Below are 24,708 nucleotides of genomic sequence, written 5' to 3'. Positions count from 1 at the left end.
TTTCTAATGCAAAGCATATTTTTGTCACTCACGAGGTCATTTAAAACAAATTTTATATGGGGCCGTTCATAAACCACGTAGACTTTTTGGGGGAGGGGGGTCTGACCAAAGTCTACGCTCCATACAAATTTCATTTTTTTTTTGTATGGACAAAAGTCTACGAGGGGGAGGTGGGGACCAGGGATGCCAGATGATTTTTTGAAAAATCTGTATCACTTTTTCCAAAAATCTGTATCCCATACAAAATTCGGGTGAAAAATCTGTATCCCATACAAAATTAAAATAGCTTCTCTATCTCAAAAATCTGTACTTCATATAAAACGAAATCTGTACAGATGCTCAAAAATCTGTATAATACAGGTAAATCTGTATATATGGCATCCCTGGTGGGGACTGAGATGGCCAAATTTTGGTAAACGCGGTTTATGAACAGCCCCTATCATTCCCGCCTCATTTCACAGCTAAATATGCCACGATAAGGGTATGCAAGAATTGAAAACACTTTTTTGAAAATAATTGGAGTTATAGTTCAAAACGTAGGCGCTTTGAAAAACAACATGGGCCTGACATGCGAAGAGGGGCAGCATAGCGCCTAAACGAAAAGGTACTAAATAATGCCAACGAGGAAGTTATATTGCCGTCGCGAAACATCACTCGTAAAACCTTTATCGCACATTCCTACATGATTTACACATACCCGGACAGAGCCTCGCCAGTCAGTGACGAGGCCATGATGGCAGATCCCCATCTGGAGGATGTAATAATTAAAGCAATTTTAATATGAGCATGAAGAACCCGACAGTCACCCGCCATTGCATTTCATCGCTTCGTTCGCATACACGAGGTTACTACAGAAAGGTGGGACTCGTTTCTGTTCGTACCTTCGTACCTATACGTTTGTGCTCACAGGTGGCAAGGCACGAGTTTTTCGCGAGCATTATGCATGGGACAAATTTATGACTGCAGCAGCGTTACCATTGGACCCCGGTGAGTAAATTATGCACCTTTCTCGGAAAAAAAGGGAAAATTTTCATCCAGCTTACTCGTTACAGCTGGTCCGTTGTTGAACTCACAGTTGAAAAAAAAACTCATCAAAAAGTTCAATCTAACACCGTCGTCATCACCATTGGACACTAGTTGAGCAGTTGGATATCATAAACGTGACAGATGAGGTTTATTCATTGGATGAAATCGAGTTTGAAATTTAGGGAATTTCCGGCTAAAGATATTGTAAATCTACGTTAACTTCAACATAGCCATGGCAAAACACATCATCACTTCGTCACCTTTCCCATATAGACATGCAATCTGACGTGGCAGACGTCATTCTCGCCGAAAACTTTGAAATTCTTCAACACTTATACACTGAAAATTGTTGTTGGTCCAAAGCAGTAATCTCATTGGTTACTTGTGTAAGTGTATTATACTGACAATAATGAAGTAGCCACAGCAGGCGGTCGACAAAGTTCTAGCTACAGCTCATTCTCGGTATCTCTAGTATCAAAATTGGCCTCGCTCACGCACTTCATGGTTAAGCGATTAGGACAAAATAATTCTTTTATGCTTTTAGGGCCCATATAGCCGAGGCGGTAAATGCACGGGTATTCAGCATGACCATGCTGAGGGTGACGGGTTCGATTCCCGGTCGGTCCAGGATCTTTTCGTAAAGGAAATTTCCTTGACTTCCTTGGGCATAGAGTATCTTCGTGCCTGCCACACGATATACGCATGCAAAATGGTCATTGGCAGAGGAAGCTCTCAGTTAATAACTGTGGAAGTGCTCATAGAACACTAAGCTGAGAAGCAGGCTTTGTCCCAATGAGGACGTTACGACAAGAAGAGAGAGAGAGAGAGAGAGAGAGAATTCTTATATGCTACGGTCTTTTAATATCTGATCGGATTATAATTTGAATTCATCTAAAATAGAAACTATCTAATCCCAACCTAGCCTGAAAACTCCACTGTCATCCAAATTCCTCTAAGTAGGCCTCATTGTTTACCCATCGAGGGCCCATTAAGCCGAACCAAGTGTCGAAACCGGCTCATTATAAATAGCAAAATGACCATCCACCGCCGCCCCTTCTGGCCACCTCCCGCTAGAGCCCAGCTCAGCTCAGATTTCACCTTCCAAGAAACGGCCACCTCCTCCTGGGCGGCCCCACCTAAGGGGAGCCATAAAAACACCGAACAGATTGAGCCAGGCAGCACGTTTTCCTCTCAAATCTGAGTAGGTCGGACGTTTGAAACGGTTGCTAGGTTGCCGGTTCAGGTTGGTTGCTACGACTCAGCAGTATTGTCATCATCTTTTGTCGTCCGCTTCAGCTGGGATGTGTTCCGGTTTGCTTCGGTGTGGGATCCGGTCCAAGGGAAAACAGAGAAAAAGCTGCCGACGTGGCACAAAAGAATAAGAAATTCCACAGGTAAGGCATTAGGTAGGTATGCCTTTTCCAGGTCGGGTGGTGAAGATTCTTTCTCCTCAATCCTTTTGCTTGGTTGGCTTCTCAACAACGGCACTAGCCACTCAGTTTATTCGGAAAAACGAACCACAGTAAGCGCTTTCTCGGCCGTCGTAAATTGTCGACGTTGCTTCCGACCACCAACCACCGGGTTGCTGCGCTGCGCAAGTATTATTCAAAAAGGTGGGAATTTAAAAGGAAGGAGACTCGCGAGCAGCCTGTGGTGTGGTGGGCAATAAAAATGAAAAGTTATTAGTATAATAATTTTTATAATTGCGGTGTGCCTCGGCAGCAAGATGGGGCGAGCTCGGGCTGTTGCTCTTCTAGTGCCACACCGGAATGCGCGTTTTGAGACCAATTTTTTGAGGTTTTTGTGTGGAGTCAGCTTCCGGAAAAATATGCTTCGTTGGGTGCTCTCAAGGTTTGCGTCATAAATTGCTGAGATGATTTTTATAACGACGCTTACAGATTGAACTGTTGAACAGAATAGGCGGGAAATTATGGGCTCACTTAAAAGCTTAGGGAGGTGAACTTTGGTAGGTCAAGTGCTCTTGGCAAACAAAGTGAATACTTTATGGATATTATCGTTGAAATAAATGCGTGGATGTTGTAGTGTGATATCTAATAAAGCATAAAGGATCATAATTTTTATGATTTAATCCTTTGGGGGCGAATTGTTTTTTTACTGCTTTCTGACTAAAAACCTCCAAGATACCTGACAGGAATCCTCCAGGATTCTTAACTGGAACCCTCCAGGATTTCTGACTGGAATCCTTCAGGGTTTCTGACCGGTATCCTCCAGAATTCCTTACCACAATCCTCCAGAACTCCTGACTTGAATCCTATAGGTATCCTCCAAGATTCCTAACTGGAATCCTCCAGGTTTCCTGACTGGAATCCTCCAGGATTCATAACTGGAATCCTTTAGGATTCCTGACCGGAATTCTCCAGGGTTCCCGACTGGAATCCTCCAGGACTCTTGACTGGAATCCTCCAGGATTCCCGACTGGAATCCTCCAGGATGCTCGACTGGATTCCTCCAGGATTCCGGATTGAAATCCTCCAGGATTCCCGGCTAAAATCCTCCGTTATTCCCGGCTGGAATCCTCCAGGATTCCCGGCTGGAATTTTCCAGGATTTCCAGCTGGAATCCTCCAGGATTCCCGACAGGAATCCTCCAGGATTCCCGACAGGAATCCTCCAGGATTCCCGACTGGAATCCTCCAGTATTCCCGACTGGAATCCTCCAGGAATCACGAAAGGAATCCTTCAGGATTCCCGACAGGAATCCTCCAGGATTCCTGACAGGAATCTTCCATTGTTAACTTTCTGGCTTGCTCTTCCAGCAGAAAATAAAACATCTAATTAACTGCATCAACAATATGGCAATAATTGCAATCACGCTTTCCAGAAACTTTCAACGAGAAACTTCATATTGCAACGCCAGAACTACGGAGACACTAACGAGAAAAAAATCAATTATCTCAAAGGAGATCCAAGCAACCACGCGTACATTTTAACAAAATTACTTCTTCGCCTGCTTTGATCCTGACTTGAAGTTGCCATGAATGAAATTCTATTAAAACGAGAGCATCTTTTCGCTGAAACAAAACTCAGAGAAAGAGAGTGGAAAAAAACATAACATAATTAAAACATAAACCAACCGCCCAATGCTACGAAACGACGAGCGGACGAGCAAAGCTCAGCGCCCAGGGCCTGCGGCGACGAGGGAAAACACAGCAATGAAGTAGCCGTGACCATTCCGTAGATTTTCCTTTCAACTCACTTCACTGCTGCTGCTGCTGCTCCTACATTCTACAGTAATAAAAGTGCACTTCGTTTTGTTTGTTCCTACTCTGCATCAACGAGTACCTAGAAAGACAGAAACAAAAAAATCCCACAGTCTTTCTCTTCATTGGAGCTTTCTTCACCGCTCGCTCGAAACGAGTCTGACTGCGGTTTTCCTTTGGCTGTGCCAGGCTGAAAGGTTGGGCCGACCGGAGCGAGAAAAAACCCAAGCAGAAAAGCAAGGAAAACCAAAGGATTTCTGGCGCTTTTGTGGAAGTGTTAATGGTGTCTTTCTTTCTTTGCACTTTTTTCCTGCGCTTGCAACAGGCACACATGCACACACAACCCGCCGCGCTGTAACTGAGAGTTCCTTTGAAAGATGAGGACTTGAGGACTTTCGGAAAGTCGCCTCGATGGCGAAGAAATGAACTCGGTAGGATAAACTATAGCTTTTTTTTGCAGGACAGATGATTTTCTTTTGTCTCAATCCATAATGAATGGAGCAATGTCATCGCATAGTAATCCTAGTTGTAGTTGCCCTCGTTGGACGTCTATTTTAGATTGTCGCCTACTGCGACGAAGATCCATGACGACGGAGGTGGGTGATGATGTAAAGGATAATTGATTGATTGATTTGTCTTTATTTGAGAGACTTTCAGCCCTTGGCTGGTTCGTCTCTTGTAAAGGATAAGCGTAGCAACTGAAAAAACTCTGATGGGTCAGCATAAATCTTGCATCATATGGGACTTCTTAGGTACGTAGCTTCACATTCAAGATCAAAATTATTTTGTGTTTGAAACATTGATTTTACAGATATAAATGCCGTCCACACCTAAATCTGGACACAGAAAAAATATGCGAGAAAAACAACAGCATATTTTTGATCCATATTTTTTATTATACACAAATGTTATACTCAACACCACAGCATATAGACTTATATGGATTTGATTCCATTAGCTGCTTGTTTACACCTTTCGTAAAGCTTTGCACGGTGAACTTATCGATTTACTTCTAAGCAATATGTCACTGAGAACGAAATTATTGGATCGTTGACACCTCTACACTGCTTTTTGGGGTCTTCCTTCACCATAGACCAGTAATAGATCAGTATGATTCAATTGGTCGCAGCTGTGGACGGTTTGGTGGATAACAATCCTTGGTTACATAAGCAACGTTGTTTTGATGGTACCAAGTGATTGTATCTTAAACGTAATGGCAACTCTGGCAAAATCTGACAAGAACAAGGTCACATGTTTTTTTTTTTTTTGTTCAGAAAATATAAGAGACGCTTTTGGCGGCATTCTTCCGAAAAAATCTCAACGTATATGTTGTTACAAAAATCTGAAGTTTTACCTCTCACAAACATATTGCTTGCCATACTCAATATCTTTCACGCAGAAAAAATAATTGTAAACACAATTAAATTCTAGTTCAAATCAACCGATTTTTCAGTTTGCTATAGCGACAAACTGATTTCTAGTTTAAACTGAACTTTATCCATTGTTTGATAATACAAATATTTTCATTTGACGAAATTTGACAGTTTGTTAGAACAAACTGAGATTTGGTAGTTTCAATATAAAATGACAGATTGTTTTAAACGACTGCACTTTTGGTACTAACAAAACCGCAATGTGATTGTGTTGGTGACGACAGCTCCTGCGGCAGCTCGGAAATCTATTTTTAGACACTCGGCAAGCGGATGGAAGCGAGAACGAATAGAAAAAGGCAAAAAAGCGAAACCGACCAACTTTTTGAGGATGCTGTCTTGAGTACCTGCGCGTTATTCATCACGGCCAAAACTGCACTTGGAAGTTGGATTGATGGATTTGCAACACTTTCTTCGTTGTGGCGATGTTGGGGTAAGAATTTGAAAGATGTGTGAGTGCATCCGGGCCATGTTTATGGTCCCCATTTTGTTGAAACAAATGAAGTTTTCATCGTTATATGGAATGATGAGAATTGATTGTTTTGATCGATAAACTCTAAGCAAGAACAAAGAAATATAACTTTGGAATAAGCAAATGCTCAGTTTGAAAATCAACCATGCGTTTTATTGTTTTAAACAAGTCTCTTTTTTCTGCGTGTTCAAGGAATTTGGTTTTAAATTTTCGTTTCAGACATTCAGGATGGTAAGTTTGTTGTGTTAAAATCCTGTCCTGTGAGATATTTGAACTTTCTGAGGCAGTATGTTTCATCGTCCATTACAACTCAACGGAAATTTGGGAGAACTTGTTAATGAAGAATACGAACTTTCAAAGCTTTTGTGCAAAACAGATATTCTGCGTGCTAACTCATATGGTGCCATCCTGAATATGAAAGGTGATTTGGAAAACAATGCAGGGAATCGCGCTACTTGGGCGGTGGCTTCTATTTTCGTCTGTTTTCCGCTATAACTCAGTCAAATTTGAACACAATTGACACAATTTTTGGAATGCGTTGAGATAGGTATAGTATCTACACGTGTACAACAATTCAAGTCAATTGGTTCAAAATTGACTGAGTGATAGTGGAAAACAGACGAATATAGAAGCCACCGCCCAGTGGCCTATTTTATTTTCGTTCGTCTATGCATCAGTCTTGAGCAAAGAAAGTTTCATCCCATTCCGTGGTAACTTGACTAAGAAACAGGATAGATACTTTGCCCGGATTTTGATGTGAACGGCCTTTATGCATGTTGGTCATAAAAAAAATGTCATTACTAACGCTACATGCACAACTCTACCTATTGAGGCGAAATCAACGATGGCAATTCAAAATCCGGGGCGAAACTATGAAGCTGTGGGACGCGAAGAGAGCGAGGTGAATTCGTGGAAAATGGGGTTAGCCGTGGTACAATCTCCGAACAAAGCAGTCAAAGTTAAACCGTTCGACATCGAAAGGGTCTTCCGGGAGTTATTCACCGAACCCAGCATTCTGTGATACACCAGCCCAGGCCCATCCAAGCCACGGGAAGCTGGAGTGTCCCACCAAAGATCCACGCTGAATTCAACCTCCCGACGTCACACTGACCAGAACACTTCCTGGCCAGATTAACCAACGTGCCCGACCAAAGACCTACTCAGGACGAGGTGCCTTGTGCCTTGCGGAAAACCAACCGGGACCCTTCCAGGCATCAGGACGTTCACGTGACCAACTCTAGGCTCCGCAGAACATCAAACGCTGCCCGTTCAGGCCGCTGGAAGACTCCGTATCCAATCCAAGACTCTACAGGACCCATCTGTCCAGTAAAGCACCACCCGGAACACTTCCAGGAAGTAGGAAGGTCACGTGCTCAACCGTAGGCTCCGCAGAACGCCAAACGGGGCTCTTCCAGGCCGCTGGAAGCCTCCCGGACCAAGCACAGACCCTACCGAAATCCTCCGGCCAGCGAAATAGCCTCCGGGCACATTCAGGTAGCGGGAAGTCCACGTGTTCAACACGCCGGGCCAATCAACAGATCCAGCCATGGTCCCAGTCAAGACCATTCAAGCCGTCGTCTCCGATTGCCCCATGGGCTCAGGTATGTTCACCAACCTCCCCCTATGGGTCACCAATCGGCTGCTCCGATACTAATCGAATTAACCCTAAAATGAGAACCGCCGAATAAATAAGTTTAATGTATATTTTGATCTTTTTGTATAAAAGCCCGAGACCTTTGAGTTGCATGACAGTTTGTTGGCCTTGCAGTTATGTTCACCTCTGTATCGCTTGGTAAGGTGTCCTTGAAGCAAGTATAGTGCCTACCCTGAGAAAGCATCCTAAATTGAGCTAGCATAGGACAGTGAAACGTCCACGACCAAGAACACGTCACCGTGTCACGACCAAGTACGGACGTCACCGGTTGTCGCTAAAGTCAAAGACTCCAAAGTCTTTTTAAAACTTTCAACCTTCAATTCCCATAGGGAACGTCCATAAATTACGTCACGCAAAATTCGACCATTTTCAACCCCCCCTCCCTCCTATGTCACATTTTTTGTATGGGACCTCTGAAATTTTTGTATGAGTCGTCACACTTTGCTGAATCCCCCCTCCCCTCTCAAAGCGTGACGTAATTTATGGACGTTCCCATATAGCCGAGGCGGTAAACGCACGGGTATTCAGCATGACCATGCTGAGGGTGACGGGTTCGATTCCCGGTCGGTCCAGGATCTTTTCGTAAAGGAAATTTCCTTGACTTCTTTGGGCATAGAGTATCTTCGTGTCTGCCACACGATATACGCATGCAAAATGGTCATTGGCAGAGGAAGCTCTCAGTTAATAACTCTGGAAGTGCTCATAGAATACTAAGCTGAGAAGCAGGCTTTGTCCCAATGAGGACGTTACGCCAAGAAGAGAGAGAGAACCTTAAATTCTGGAGAATTTCAGCTGCCAATCCTGGACAATTCCAGGCACAAATCCTAGAGAACTTCAGTCAGTAATACTAGAGGATTCCTGTCAGAAATCCCGGAGGAATCCAGTCAAAAATTCTAAGAATTCCAGTCTGGAATGTTGGAGGATTCCAATCAGGAATCCTGGAGGATTCCAGTCAAAAGTTCTAAGGATTCCAGTCCGGAATCATGAATGATTCCAGCAAGGAATGCCGGAGGATTTCAGTCAGGCATCCTGGAGGATTCCAGTAAAGAATCCTGAAGATTAACAGTCAGGATTTCAGGAGGATTTAGGTCAAGAATCCTGGAGGAATTCGAGAGGGTTCCAGTCAAGAATCCCTAAGGATTTCTGGAGGGATTAAGTCAAAAATGCCGGAGGATTCCAGTAAGAAAATCCGGAGGATTCCAGTTAAAAATCCTGGAGGATTCCACTAATTATCCTCAAGGATTCCAGTCAGGAATCCTGGAGGATTGCAGTCAGTAATCCTGGAGGATTGCAGTCAGTAATCCTGGAGGATTTCAGTCAGTAATCCTGAAGGAATCAATTCAAAATTTCAGAAATCCTGGAGGATTCCATTCAGAACTTCTGGACGATTATAGTCAAGTATCCTGGCGGATTTAAGTCAAGAATCATTGAGGATTCTTGTCAAGTATCCTGGAGGATTCTAGTCATGAGTTCTGGAGGAGTCTAATCAAAAATCCTGGGGGATCCATGTCGAGAATCCTGGAGGAGTCTAGTCAAGAATCCTAGAGGATTCTTTTCAAGAATCCTGGAGAATTCCAGTCAGAAATCCTGGAGGGTTCCATTCAGAATTTCTGGAGGATTCTAGTCAAGTTTCCTGGCAGATTTAAGTCAAGAATCATTGAGGATTCTTGTCAAGTATCCTGGAGGATTCTAGTCAAGAATCCTGGAGGATTCTTATCAAGTATCCTGGAGGATTCTAGTCATGAGTTCTGGAGGATTCTAGACAAGAATTCTGGAGGATTTTTCTCAAGAATACTGGAGGATTCCAGTCAGAAATCCTGGAGAATTCCATTCAGAATTTCTGGAGGATTCTAGTCAAATATCCTGGTGGATTCAAGTCAAGAATCCTGGAGGATTCTTGCCAAGTATCTTGGAGGTTTCTAGTCAAAAATCCTGGAGGATTCCTATCAAGTATCCTGGAGGATTCCATTCAAGAATCCTGGAGGATTCCATTCAGAAATTCTGGAGGACTCCATTCAGAATTTCTGGAGGGTTCTAGTCAAGTATCCTGGTGGATTCAAGTCAAGAATCCTGGAGGATTCTTATCATGTATCCTGGAGGATTCTAGTCATGAGTTCTAAAGGAGTCTATTCAAAAATCCTGGTGGATTCTAGTCGAGAATCCTGGAGGATTCAAGTCAAGTATCCTGGTGGATTTAAGTCAAGAATCCTTGAGGATTCTTGTCAAGTATCTAGGATGATTCTAATCCAGAATCCTGGAGGATTCCTATCAAGTATCCTGGAGGATTCTAGTCATGAGTTCTGGAGGATTCTAGTCAAGAATTTTAGAGGATTCTTTTCAAGAATTCCGGAGGATTCCAGACAGAAATCCTAGAGGATTCCATTCAGAATTTCTGGAGGATTCTAGTCAAGTGTCCTGCCGGATTCAAGTCAAGAATCCTGGAGGATTCCATTCAAGGATCGTAGAGGATTCCAGTATAAATAAAAGGATTCCAGTAAGAATTTCTGGAGGATCCTAATCAAGTATCCTGGAGGTTTCTAGTCAAGAATCTAGGTGGATTCTATTCAAGAATCCTGCAGGATTCCATTCAGAAATCCTGGAGAATTCTATTCAAGAATCCTGGAGGATCCCATACAGGTATCCTTGAGGATACTAGTCAAGTATCCTAGCATATTCTAGTCAAGAATCCTGGAGGATTCTTGCCAAGTATCCTGGAGGATTTTTGTCATGAATCCTGAAGGATTCTATTCGAGAATTCTGGAGTATTCTATTTAAAAATCCTGGAGGATTCCATTCAGGGATCCTGGAGGATTCCATTCAGGAATCCTGGAGGAATCCATTCAGGAATCCTGGAGGATTCCAGTCAGAAATTTTGGAGGACTCCATTCAGAATTCCTGGAGGATTCTAGTCAAGTATCCTGAAGGATTCTGTTCAAGAATCAAGGATTCTATTCATGAATCCTGTAGGATTTCATTCGGGGATTATGGAGGTTTCTAGTCAAGAATCCTGGAGGATTCCGTTCAGAATTTCTAGAAGATATTAGTCAAGTATCCTGGCGGATTCTAGTCAAGAATCCTGGAGGATTCTAGTCAAGTGTCCTGGAAGATTCTTGTCATGGATTCTTGAGAATTCTAGTCAAGAATCCTGGAGGAGTCTAATAAAGTATCCTGGAGGATTCTAGTCATGCATCCTGAAGGATTCTTTCAAGAATTCTGGAGGACTCTATTCAAGAATCCTGGAGGATTCCATTCAGGGATATTGGATGATTCCATTCGGGAATCCTGGAGGGTTCCAGTCAGAAATTTTGGAGGATTCCAGTCAGAATTTCTGGAGGATTCTAGTCAAGTATCCTGGAGGATTCATTTTAAGTATCCTGGAGGATTCCATTCAGGGATTCTGGAGGATTCCAGTCAGGAATCCAGGAGGATTTCGGTCAGAAATCCTGAAGGATTCTATTCAGCAATCCTGAAGGATTCCAGTCGAGTATCATGGAGGATTCTAGTCACGAATCCTGGAGGATTATATTCAAGAATTCTGGAGAATTCCATTCAGGGATCCTGGAGGATTCCGTTCAAAATTTCTGGAGGATTCCAGTCTGGAATCGTGTCCATTATCGATGTCCAAATTTGCACAATTTAACGCTGTTTGTGGATTACCTGTAACGATAGTTGGCCGCGGTTAGCTCAGTTCCCTACTAACGGAACGGTACGAAAATATCAAAAACTATACCAACTAAAAACCCTTACAAAAAAGAAACTAAATCTGCCAAACTGCAGTATCCGTGGCCAAAAATGTCACTAAAGTAAGCAACAGAGGGAGGCAGGTAATCACCCACGCAAAACCAAATCGTAATCACCCAGATCGTACGGCTTACCTGCTTCACTTCCGTAGCGAACCGGCTTCGACCAAAACCCTAAAACAATTATTTAAACAAAATCACTTAAGCGCCAACGCACGCATCCGTGCGATGTGAAATTGTCTGTTGAAGCCTTTTCCCGGTTAGCTCACTCAGGGCAGGTCTAACGGACGCGATCCACTCCCAATAACTCTACCAAAATAACAGAACTTCGAATGCGGAAAATGAATGATCAAACTGACCAACAACTTGATTGAAACAACATTTTGGACTACTTTCTAATAACTTTATACTAGTACTAGTAATAAAAAGAAAATCTAACCTGACCGGTGACCTGGGGTCACCTCCTGCTGTCTGGTACGGCTGGTGGTTCCACAACGGAAGGCTGCTGGGCGGGATGCGGCTGGACTACGTCGACAGCTACCCGACGGGGATCACCGGCGGTTGCCGATGGTATCGAGATTGAATGGTGGATCACTTGGGCCGAACGTAACTGGAATGGCTCGGCAGTCGTCCGATGAAGATCGCCGGCGCGATCGATGGAATTGGCCGGGACCGAGGGAATGCCCAGTCCGACACGATCGCCGGTAGTTGACGGTGGCTTGTTGGAGGTACTCACGGTTGAAATCAAACCTTCTCTGGGCTGGACCAAGTCGACAGCCGTCCGATTGGACTCGCCAGCGGATGCTGATGGAAAAGAGCAAACGGCTTCCGGTTCGGATGTTCACTAGCGTGGAAATGTTCGGCTTAGAATCCCTCCTGACTGGAGCGAATCGACAGTCTGACTAAGGAGGCTCGTCGTACCGGAGAGTGTATCGTAATGGACGACTGAAAGCACTAGCGTGGGCTGGATGATGAAGGCGAGGCTTGGTCGAACGTTGGCAGTCGAGACTTGCGAATCTCACCGGCTTGTGCCGATGGACCCCGGAATGACCGTGGCGTTGGCAGGCTGCTTTTGGTCCAAGCAGTAACGGAACACGTGCACCACAGACCACCGATGTCACTTGTCGTGGATTCTGACCTGGCACAAACACCTTCGTTCGAAGGAAAATCTTCAAACGAAAACTATTAATAGGTTGTCGAATCATTCGTGAAACACCACTTATTACCTGATAAACTCGATCTCGATTCGCACACCGAGTATTCTTTAATCTTCAGCTTTTCAGCTATCACTTTTATGCACAGCCAATTTTTCTGAACTTTACTATACAACGACCAAATTGCAAGAGGTCTGATCAGTTCACGTATGCTAACAAGAAAACTCCCCCAAGAGGGCGGCCACATTGTTGGCCTTTGTTCGCAACTGATGAGGCAAATCAGTTGGTTCAGTTTTGATGAGTAAGTGGGAGTGAATTTAAATTATAAACTACAAATGCACCACCAAACGCTTCGCGAATTTGATCGGTTGCGGTCCGAGCTAGACGATCCGCAGTGTAACGCACGTAACTCCTGGCTTCATATTTCATCGATGATGCTGTGAGTTTTACTGCCAGCATCTTTTCCTATTGCAAACCGTTACATACCAACCACACAACCCTACAGCTCCGAATAAAAACTTTCTGCCGTCCAAGGCCGAACGAAAAGTCCCCCTTTCCCAAAAATGTCTCCACTCGCGAAATTCCACACCGCATCAAAGGGCTGCAGATACGAGCCGCATACCAACCTGGGCTACGAAAGGGGTCATATTTCATGAGGCGCGAAATGAGCAAAATTTCTCATCCTTGCCAAAGGCACACGCACACGATAAAAACGCAATGTCATTAAGCGTAATGATCCGTGGAAGGACGACGGCGGCGCACACACAAAGCACCGTAAAGTAATTAACCGCTGAGGTGATAATTAAAATTGGTGTCGCACCACACCACAGCGCGCGTCACGCCATACCGGTGACACAGGATGGTGACTTTGAAGGCCTTTCGCGGACAAGGCTGTGTTTGTTGGCGCGGTGATGAGCTGTCAGGATTTAATTTTTTTTTTGAGCTTGTCACGAAAAGAGGTCTTGCGGTTATTTGATTAATCTTTGGCAAAGGTGATTTCGCGGTTTTTCATTTCTCTTTTTTTTTTCTGGATTTTCAATACAACTCATTAAATGTTACTGCAGCAATACTGCAAGAAATTTTCCTAATAACAACGAGACGTTCCACATCAAGTTCTGTGGCAGCATTAACTAAAGTAGGCGTACGTGGGTATTATCTACGTCTCCAGCCACAACAGCCTGTAACAATACATTTCTTGTAGGTAGAATTGATGCCTATGTACTACTTAGGCTATTCTAGTTCGGTGACCTATCAAGATGCCTGGCCGTTATTTATTCATGCAAGATTCAAACTCTTCCAATCGCAGATCATCGATTCATGGTCTTCATTATCAAGCGCCCAAATTCATCGCTGAATCCTGACTGCCTGCGTCACCGCCTCCTAGGATCGTTTTCCACCATCTTTGGTGGCACCGCACGAAACCGCCTGCCCAGATGAAATCTCATCTTACCCTTCTCCTGCAGTTATTTTTTCCGCCCACTGCGATGGTGGTCCATAACGACTCCCCCTCGCCAAACCGCCCGCCTGTGGCGTTACAGGTTTCAACTCCAGAATGTCATGACCCCACCGCGCTAGAAGCGCTTTACTTTACGCGAACGACTGCTGTGCAATCGTTTGCCATCATTTACCTACCTACAGCAAAAGCCATACAATTCGAAAGGAGAAAGGTTCGACTAAAAAAAATGCCAAGGAATTCCAACCGCCGCGACGCCGACGATGATGGCGGCGGTGTGGTGGATGGTGCGAGTCATCTCGCGAATTAAACCGTAAATTATGGTGGCAATAAAGAACGTGACAGGGATGGGGAATGTCGCGTCCGCGCGCCGGCCGGAGGAGGATGGAGCACAACCTGTTCTTATCGAGATGGTGCCGTGCCGGGCGGAATCAAACGTCGAGTCGCGTCGTGGTTCGTTGAGATGGCAAGAGGTGGCAGCGCAGTCAGTGGGGTAGGAAGGTGTAGATGAAAAGCCGGTCGTCCGTCGGTGGTTATGGTGGTCGCGAAGGAAAGGTGAGTGAAAAAATGCAAATTGGATCTGGGGGAGTCGGTCGTTTCTGTGGGTGGCGATGAATGCGAGTCCCGGAATGGGTTGTGGCGTTTCCGGTTCTAACGAATTGTTGTTTTAAATGTCGTTTTATTTGTGGATTTCCGGTGAACCACTGATTAACTGCGTTTGAAATGATATATCCATAATGCGACAAGTTGATTAATTTGTTGTGATTTTTCAGTCTAGAGTACCCGAATTAAAAGAACCTCTGGACCTTTCTTTGCTGTCTGTTTGGTTCCAATCGAACACTTGCTTGCGGATTTTTTCCCGCCCCTGCGTAGAGTGTGAACGACCCACACAAAACTGGAGATCATATTTTCAGGCTACGAATTATAAACCCCAGGCATCCATTGACGAAGAGCAGCCGTTCAGTATTCTCCACTGATACACACCAAGTTTCACTGGCTTACAACAGCACAGATTTCGCGTTAGATTGAACATTCGGAATTTGGTGCATCGACTAATCTGTTAGTTTTTCCATATATTTCTTATTACTCTCATAGGCAGCCCAGGTCTTCTTGATCCGTAAGCCTTTGTCGCTCATGGTGTCATTTGGCTATCGAGATATGTATTGAAAGCTTTCAACATTATCTACTGCTTGCCCAGCGACCATGACGCTGGCAGGATTGACCTTAGTTACATCTAATGATTTGGTCGTGTTGACGTTGATGATAAGACCATACGTCTCTACATATCAGATCGCCGTTGAGCTAGGAGAGCACCACCATCAGCCAGTTTGAAGATATTTAGGTGTTCCATGGTAATGGGCTGGCATAGCAACCCACGAATAAGTCCATGATTAATCGTATCAATTATGATGAGTATTCGATTAGTAATTGCCTTCTCCCAAAATTTGAGCTCATTGGTTTGAAAATTAAGACTGCACAAGCCCTTCAAAGTTTGTATGGGAATTTCTTAGGAAAAACGGTGTTTTTTATTCAATCCACCGTAACATTTTCCTAAGTGCCCTAGTGGGTTAGTTGACCCTTGGTAGTCCCAGGCTACTCTATCAGCTACAACGTTTCCGAAGACCACATTCAAATCTGACGCCTCATTAATTAGTTACCGATTTTTATCCAGAGTCGAAATCTTTACTCGTGATGGTTAAACCACAGACAAACAGACGTAACACCTTGAACGATTTTCATGAAAATCCATCGCCCAGTTCACACTACCATCAACTGGTGGAAAAGTTGCACGAATCACTGTGTTGTGCAATATCGTCAACAGAAGGCGCTAGTGTGAAACGTCAAACGCATAGAAAAACGATGCGCGCGCCTCTGGTTGTGAAAGCCACAACTATGAAAATTTAAAATGATCTTTAAAAGCGTGGTCGATGGAAATTTCGCAAGTGTTACGTCTGTTCGTCTGTGGTTAAACTATTCGGTGGGCATCACTGCATTTTGCAGTGGAACATAGTAGCCATGATTTCAGTGTGCTATCTTTGGCGCCATATGCAGCAATAGGGCACTGCATGAAATCATGAAATTCCCTCCTTCTCTTCCACTCTTACAGAAATTTTGTAAACAAAAAGGCCAAGAAACTTCAAAATCCCATACAAAATCAAAACAAGGCAGTGCCCTATGTTGCCCGCTGGGAAGCTGGAGGATCACTGTTAAAGTTTATCCAGTCATCCGACTGGACAAATCGATAACTACCTAATAAGGCGTCCGATTCGAATGCGGTCTTCGGTAAAGTTCAAGCTGATAGGGTAGCCTAGGATTACCAAGGGTCGACTAACCCACTAGGGCACTTGGCGAAATGCCACGGTGGATTGAATAAAAAACGCCGTTTTCCCATAGTAATTCCCATACAAACTTTGAAGGGCTTGTGCAGTCTCAACTTTCAACCAAATGAGCTCAAATTTTGGGAGAACGCAAATAATCTGGTTAGGAATCGAATAAGCGGTGTGGAGCAAAAACGATTTTTTGAGCCAGGCTAATGTGCCATTAACCTGTGTTCCTAGGAACACTTCTCCAGGATAAAATGTCTTGAATTTCTGGTAAGCCACAATGATACAGTTTTCAGCTGGACTGCTAGGTGGTAAAAACTACAGTGACGGTTTAATTTTGTTGCATTTTGGGCTGACAAAATCGGGTATTTGACAAAATAGGAATGTTTTTTTTCTAGTTTTGTGTTTCCAATTTTTAATCGATGGAAATTGTTTTGGGCTCGTCCAAACAGCACAGTATGAATTGGAGATATATAAGGGTACGAGTATGTCGGATTCAGAAGCACGGTTTGCCAACAATTAACAAATTTTGAACGGCAAACTCCAATTGATTTGACGTGTACTTTCAGCTGTGAACTGCGTTCAAGCAAAATGCAACAATTGCACATTTTTCCAGCGAGTCCTTGCCACATTCAAATACATAAGACAAGAAACTTCGAGAGATCTGTGAACTTTTCATTCGTAGTTAGCCGCAAACGTTCCATGTCGTATGTCGTGTACAAGCCCGTGTACTAGAAAGGGGTTTAGGGGGTTCAGCTCCTCCCATTGCCGATGTTCCATACACAAGGCGCCCTTCCGTCCTTTGCCAAAATTAGGAGCAACCCCGCCGTTGTCGCCTTTTCTGTGTACGTATACATGGTATTGGGAACAGCGACGCCCGTAACAGAAAAAAAAACGGGAATTCCTGAAGGACTAATCTCTGGCAATATTCCCGTAGAATTTCCTGGAGGAATTCCAGGAGGAATTTTTGGAGGAATTTCTGAAAGGAATTCCCATAAGAATTTCTGGATAGCCCCTAGAAAAATTCTTAGAAAAATGGGTGGAATTCCCAGAGAAATCTATTAAGAAACCCCCAGGAAATCCTTGGGAAAAAACCCCTAGAAGAACACTGGTGGAATTTCAAAAAGAATCCTCGTAGAACTTTGAGAATTTTTTAGATAAATTCCTTGATATACATTTGGAGGATTCTCTAGAAGATACCTGAGGATATATTGGGAACAATTATTGATGGAATCCCTTGAGAAATTCACGAAGAGATCTGGCCCTGGAAACTCTGGCAAAATTCCTGAAAGAATTCTTTGATAAAGCTCCCTAGAAAATCTAAATAAGTGGGGAAGCCGAGATTAATCCATTGTGGGTTTCCTGGAAAAATACCTGTTGGTGGAATCCCTGATGAGAAAATTGTACAGGCATTCCTTGGTGAATGCCTGGTGTGATTTCCGAAGAAATCCCTAAAATAATTTCTAGAGTAATTAATGGATTATTTATATATTCCATGTGATACATGTAGAGTGAGGCTCTAGTCCACGGGTTCCCAACCAGTGATCCTCGGCCCCCTGAGGGGCCGTGAAGCCAGTCCAGCGGGGCCACGATGTTACCAAAAAAAATGTTAAATTTTTATTCTATGTTGCGCAAATTATACCAATTTTAAATTTTGTATACCGCCTTGGTGGTGGCCACAATTTAAAGAACAAATTTTGAGTATAAAACGCCTTCAGAAGAAAAACATTTTCGGCTGCGCCGCTACTTTTCAACTACGACTCAAACTTAATATTTATGACATCATTGTTTACGAAATGTCCCAACTAACATTTTTGCTGTATAAGAGTTTATGAGAGCTGCCTTCCAAAAGCTTTTGCTCCATAAGCTGTTGAGCGATTCCAAGCAACAGCATCAAAATTAAGGAAATTTTTTAATTCATGATTTTCTATTGAACTGAAACTTTGCACAGTTTTTAAGTTCCATCTAAATCGTCATTTTCCGATATCAAATTTTATTTTGAATCACGACTAACTTTTCAAAAGGGTGTATGTGGAAATGGTTCAAAAATATTCAAAAATCTGCACAGCCAAAATGGTTCGTTCGATTGCAATAAATTTTTCAGCAAAGTTAGATAACTAAATGGTGATTCCTAAGAAAATATACACTGTGAAAAAACATCTTTTTTAACATTAAAAAATATCATTTTTGTCACAAAAACTCAAATATCTCAAAACCCTATCTTTTTACCAACGTAATTTTTTTAGGGAAGACGGTCCATTGTATTAGCAATCTACCATAAAAATTTGGTGATGATAAACTAATAAACAAAAAAGTTATGACAATTCAAACATTCCACAATTTTCACATTTAGTAATAATTTTTTTTAGTGTAAATTATTTCGGCCGGAAAGCGCAGTTTGATGCTGATTTTATTGTTAATGGCCTTGCGTGAGTAAAACAATCTGTTTTTATTATGTATTATGTATATTATATGTACAGTACTGTTCCGATTTTATCACGCCCTCCGCGCATTAGTCGTTTATTGATTAATTTGCTGTTACATTTGAGGACAAGTGTTTTCCCTCTTCTTCAAGATGAATGTTGAAAGCGTGTTTTGCAACGTTAAAAATATTGAAATGGGTATAAATGTTGAAGTATATTTCAAAGCATTTTTGAAAAGAGGCGTGATTAAATTGTTTAAACAGATGTCGCTGATGGTACGGTGGCATGACTCTCTGCACTTAGCACTTCTGGCAATTTCTCAGTTGTTGTCGTTTTCGAACTTCCTGCGCCCTGCTTTACCGATGATATACAGATGGCTCGTTTGTCAAAGTCTAGACGGCAGCACGTGCAAATGCGTAAATTTGTATTCAATTTGGGCATAACCAGTCTCTTTCAGTTTATCTATGAGATTTCGTAACTCTTTTGAACATTTTTTTTCACAAGCGGTCTACAAGAGAGCGTTGAGTTGAAGACCTTTGAGAAAGCGACTGTTCATGTTGTTCGTTACATTATAATAAACAAAATCACTTATTAGTTTTAACTGACTAGTTTGGTGTTGTTTGCTTGGACGAAGAAAAAATTTACTATAAAATTTTTAATATCCATAGCGGTAGTATTTTTTTGCTTTTTCGTGAGCATTTTCATGGTATGTATTATACAGACAAACAAACGTAACACTGACGAAATTTTCATTGACCACGACTTTAACGATCATTTTGAATCTTGGTTGTGGCTTTCATAACCAGAAGAGTGCCCATCGTTTTTCTTTGCGTTTGACGTTTCACACTAGCGCCTTCTGATGACGATATTGCACAACGCAGTGTTTCGTGAAACATTTCCACCATGTGGTGGTAGTGTGAACTGGGCGATGGATTTTCACGAAAATTGTTCTAGGCGTTTTGTCTGTTTGTCTGTGGTATGTACCTCTCATGCATTTGTTGTTGTTGAAGTTACTCGCATTTTTCCGATCATAAAGTCTGTTCTCTAAGAGGTATTTTTTTGCAGATCAACTAGACGTATACGCGTATATATAAAACTTTTATTATGCAGCTTTCGTCTTCAAAATAAGTTTAATTCCATTTTTCTTATGATCAACAGCTTTTCAACACTATCAAGGGATTTTTTCACCAGTCACGTACAATAAAAAGTATGACAATCTCAATATTTTTGATCACAACACTGGATCGCGTGTAAGGTTCAAATAGATACTATAGTAATTATAAATAATCAAACAAAAATATCATGAAAACAACTTGTTTAATTCATGCGGTAGCCTTTACAATAAAATCAGCATCAAAATATAGTTCTCGAAATAATTTACATAGAAAAAAATTTTTTTTTTGTTACTAAATGTAAAAATTGTGAAATGTTTGAAATGTCATAACTTTTTTGTTTATCAGTTTACCATCACCAAAATTTTATGGTAGATAGCTGATATAATGGGCCATTTTCCCTAAAAAATTGACGTTGGTAAAAAGATAGGGTTCTGAGATATTTGAGTTTTTGTGACAAAGATCATATTTTTTTATAGTAAAAAAAGAAATTTTTTACAGTGTATATTTTCTAAGGAATCATCATTTAGTTATCTAACTTTGCTGAAAAATTCATAACAATCGAACAATCCGTTTTTGCTGTACAGCTTTTAGAATATTTTTGAACTATTTTCGCATACACCCTTTTGAAAAGTTAGTCGTGAGTGAATATGAAGGTTTGATATCGAAAAATGGCGATTTAGATGAAATTGAAAAACTGTGCAAAGTTTCAGATATTTTTGAAATGGTCGCTCAGGATCGACTGACATGACTCCGTGGAATTCCTCTTATGCAACTACTTTTGTTAGTAGGGGTGAGTCCCGAATAAAAAAAACGTATCATTGATCGTCGAAAATCTCTCCCACAGTAGATTTCTGGCTACATCACTGTGTCCAAAAAAAATCGGTTTTATTCATTTAATTATTTTTTTTCTATTTTTTTATTGGGCCCCAGATGTTTTGACAATTCTCAAAGGGGGTCGAAGGACAGGATTCCTATTAACGTTACACAACTTTTGCTACGGAACTACGGAACTTGTTTAACCCTTCAGGACACGCGCTGTTGTAAAAAGTACAACACTATCCAAAAACCTCGTTCGTCGTATACAGCGCGAGCGCGGTGCAGTTTCAGTTGCTTGATGGCGCGCGTCCTGAAATGTTAAAGATCACGAAATTTATATTTGAGCTGGACGCTGATTCCAGTAAAGAATGCCACGAACCAACAATGTATTGCTGTAATGTGAAGTACTTGCAAGCGATATCTGCAAACACATGTCACCATGTACACCTTAACCTCCATTTAGGTAATAAGCCGGGACTGCTTTAATAGAATTTTTGGATACATTCCCTAAATGGGTTCAGTTTATTACCTAAAGGGATATGAAGATTGCAAAGAAATTTAAGAAGGGCGAGTGGCCTGGAGATTTAAAGAGGGTCATGCAGGGTTCCAAAGGAATTTCAAGGTTTCGGAAGGTTTGAAGGGTCTCAGTTGTGTTACGTGGGGTCCGATGGAATTTTAGGGGGATTTCGAAGGCATTTCAGGAAGTTTCAGAGGAATTCCGATGGCTTTCAGGAGCGTTACGTAGGCGTTTTCAGTGGTTTCTGAGGGTTCAGGGGTTTGATGGGTGGTTTTGAGGGGTATTAAGGAAGCCTACATTTTCTTAAATTCATTTTGGATCGCTGCTTTTAAGAGAGCTTCAGGGAGATTTCAGCGGCGCTTTAAAGTGTTTCATAAACGTTTCAGGCGGTTTCAGACAAGATTCAAAACGTTCCAGACTGTTTACAATTGTACATCCTGTGTGGTATATGTCTGACATTGAGCATCTCTCAGTGTCTTTAGAATCTTATCCTTCAATATGTCAACAGACAACTGATAACACACGCACATTTCCCACCCAGGGTAACGCCCACGCTAGCGAGTGACAGCTGCTGACGACATCACAGCAGGCCACGATCCTTCCTCTTTCTTTGGTCGATCGACCACGTCGGACGTACAGTGTATCGGGTCGCTGCGCTGGGTGATTCTCATCGAGAACCATCAGTCAAATTCCCACAGATCCGATGGTATATAATCAAGGTGTGAAAGTCGCATGTTGGACTTACCTGATCGACCGACTGTTTACGATTAATCTGTGCTCAGTGATGGCACCGCAGTCGTGATGCAGACGATACCGAAGAGCACGATGGCACGAAGACGCACGCTATGTCCAAAGAGAAGTATTATAAAAATTGAATGTACCTCAAAATTTATTCGCTAGAACCATATTTTTGCACCTCAAGATTCAAGGGTTTTTCCCCATACATTTTTATAAGGGACGAAATTGGCCTTAAAATGACTTTTTTCGATGTTTGTATGGGAAAATAGGGAAAAAACGAAAATATTAAAAAACCCAGGATGAAATATTACCGCACAGATTCTGAAACTAGAGGTCTAAAGCTACAATCCTAGGGAATAACATTTGAGGTACATGCGATTTTCATAATACTTCCCTTTGCACATAGCGTGGGACTTTCGTGTTGTTTATAGATCGTTGGTAGCATTCCAGGTGATCGAAAACATCCTTGGTTGCATCTTTTCGGTACTGGGGGTAAAGGGATGGGATATCCAGTGGTTTCCAATTCTTATACAAATATTGAATATGTCAACACACAGTTGTATGAGGCTGTTTAGGCATGGCTTTAATTCAATCATTCAAGCACACAAGTTACACATGTAGTTTCGGTCTCTCAAATGGCAAGCCACCACGATATGTACCTTGTGGAGTACGACTGATGGTTGAGCACATTCTTTTAAATTGCATACAGTACCAGGAACAAAAAGTTCTATCCAATTTGCCTACAACTATAATAAATAACTTGTGTAACGATCACGATGAAGAGGACAAATTACTCAACTTAGATTTTTTTGACACTTTGCGCCACCTACTGGCTATATCACGAACCGAAGCCTCATTGCTAGATAGTTCTAAGCTTGATGAAGAACGAAGACGATAATATTCTATCTCATCAGGATTCTGAGATATAGAGATTCGAACTTCCAGGCTACTCTATCAGCTACAACTTTGCCGAAGACTGCATTTAAATCGGACGCCCTCATTAATTTGTTATCGATTTGTATCCAACTGGACAAACTTTAACAGTGATCCTCCAGCTTCCCAGCAAGCAACATTGCTGTATATGGCGCCAAAGATTGCACACTGAAATTATGGCTACTATGTATCACTGCAAAATGCAGTGATGCCCACCGAATAATTCAATCATCATGAGTAAAGATTTCGATTCAGGATAAAAATCGGTAACTAATTAATGAGGCATGCGATTTGAATGCAGTCTACGGCAAAGTTGTAGCTTATAGAGTAACCTAGAAGTACCAAGGATTACACAGCACATTTTTTTGTCTCAAGAGCGAACTTATGTGTCTCCGAAGAATTTTGGGCCGCTGAATCCGAATCCGGGCTCAGATTTGCTCCAACACGTCACAATTTTGAGCTATACCTCAATTTATAGGGCAAAATATGCGATTTTGGGCTTTTTTGACTACAAGCCATTAAGCTTGGAAATATTTTTTTAAGCAGTCAAAAGGTTAATTGGTCAATTAACATCTAAATTAACGACTCATGCAAAATATTTCGTTTTACCTAATCAAATTTGATATATTGAGGCATTTTATGTTAGTATGAAAACTTGCATGCAACTTTTGGAGGGTGACTTGTATGAGAAATATCGTACCTAACATAAATCGCTTAAAACCATCAAACTCGATTTGGTAAAACGAAATATTTTGCATGAGTCGTTGATTTAGATGTTGATTGATCAATTAACCTTTTGATTGCTTGAAAAACATATTTCCTTGCTTAATTGCTTGCAGCCAAAAAAGCCCAAAATCGCATATTTTGCCCTATAAATTGAGGTATAGCTTAAAATTGTGACGTGTTAGAGCAAATCTGAGCCCGGATTCGGATTCAGCGGCCCAAAATCCTTCGGAGACACATAAGTTTGCTCTTGAGACAAACAAAAAGTTAATTTTTGTTACGCTGTGTTATCTAACGCTCTAGGGCACTTGGGGAAATGCTACGGTCGATTGAATGAAAAACATTGTTTTACCATAGTAATTCCCATACAAACTGTGTGCAGTCTCAATTTTCAACCAAATCAGATCAAATTTTGGGAGAAGGCAAAGAATCTGGTTACAAATCAAATAAGCGGTGTGGAACAAAAACGATTTTTTGAACCACGCTAATAAGTAGCATCTGATAGCTATTCTTAAGCCCAAATCATAAAAGTCCTGTGTGTCTTCTATAGCTGTTTTATCAGACTCAATTTCAATTCAATTCGTCAAAATTCATGGGCTGCTAAAGGACAGTCTAGCTTTATACTTCTGGTTCTTACCTACAAGTTCCTACCTTATGCCTTTTCGGATCAATATAATTACAACGATCGTCACCTAAGAGACGAGTGCTTAGATTGACATTTGACTATTTGCACTCCAATTTTCACAACGATATTGGCAGAGATATTGATATTAACTTTGTAGACATACTTAATGCCTGAAGTTCATAGGCACAATATGTGTTGAAAAATGGACAAATTGAGTGGTAAAATTGTAAAAAAATCCACGTAGTTCTGGTGGAATTTAAACCCACGTCTCCCCAAGTTCGCTAGACAGGGCGCGTTAACCAACTCCGCCACAGAACAAGTGATAACTCTGTGAAGTAGAAAGCC

Source organism: Aedes albopictus, chromosome 1, assembly GCF_035046485.1.
Source record: "Aedes albopictus strain Foshan chromosome 1, AalbF5, whole genome shotgun sequence".
Classification (NCBI taxonomy): domain Eukaryota; kingdom Metazoa; phylum Arthropoda; class Insecta; order Diptera; family Culicidae; genus Aedes; species Aedes albopictus.
Note: the sequence above shows the minus strand (reverse complement) of the source record.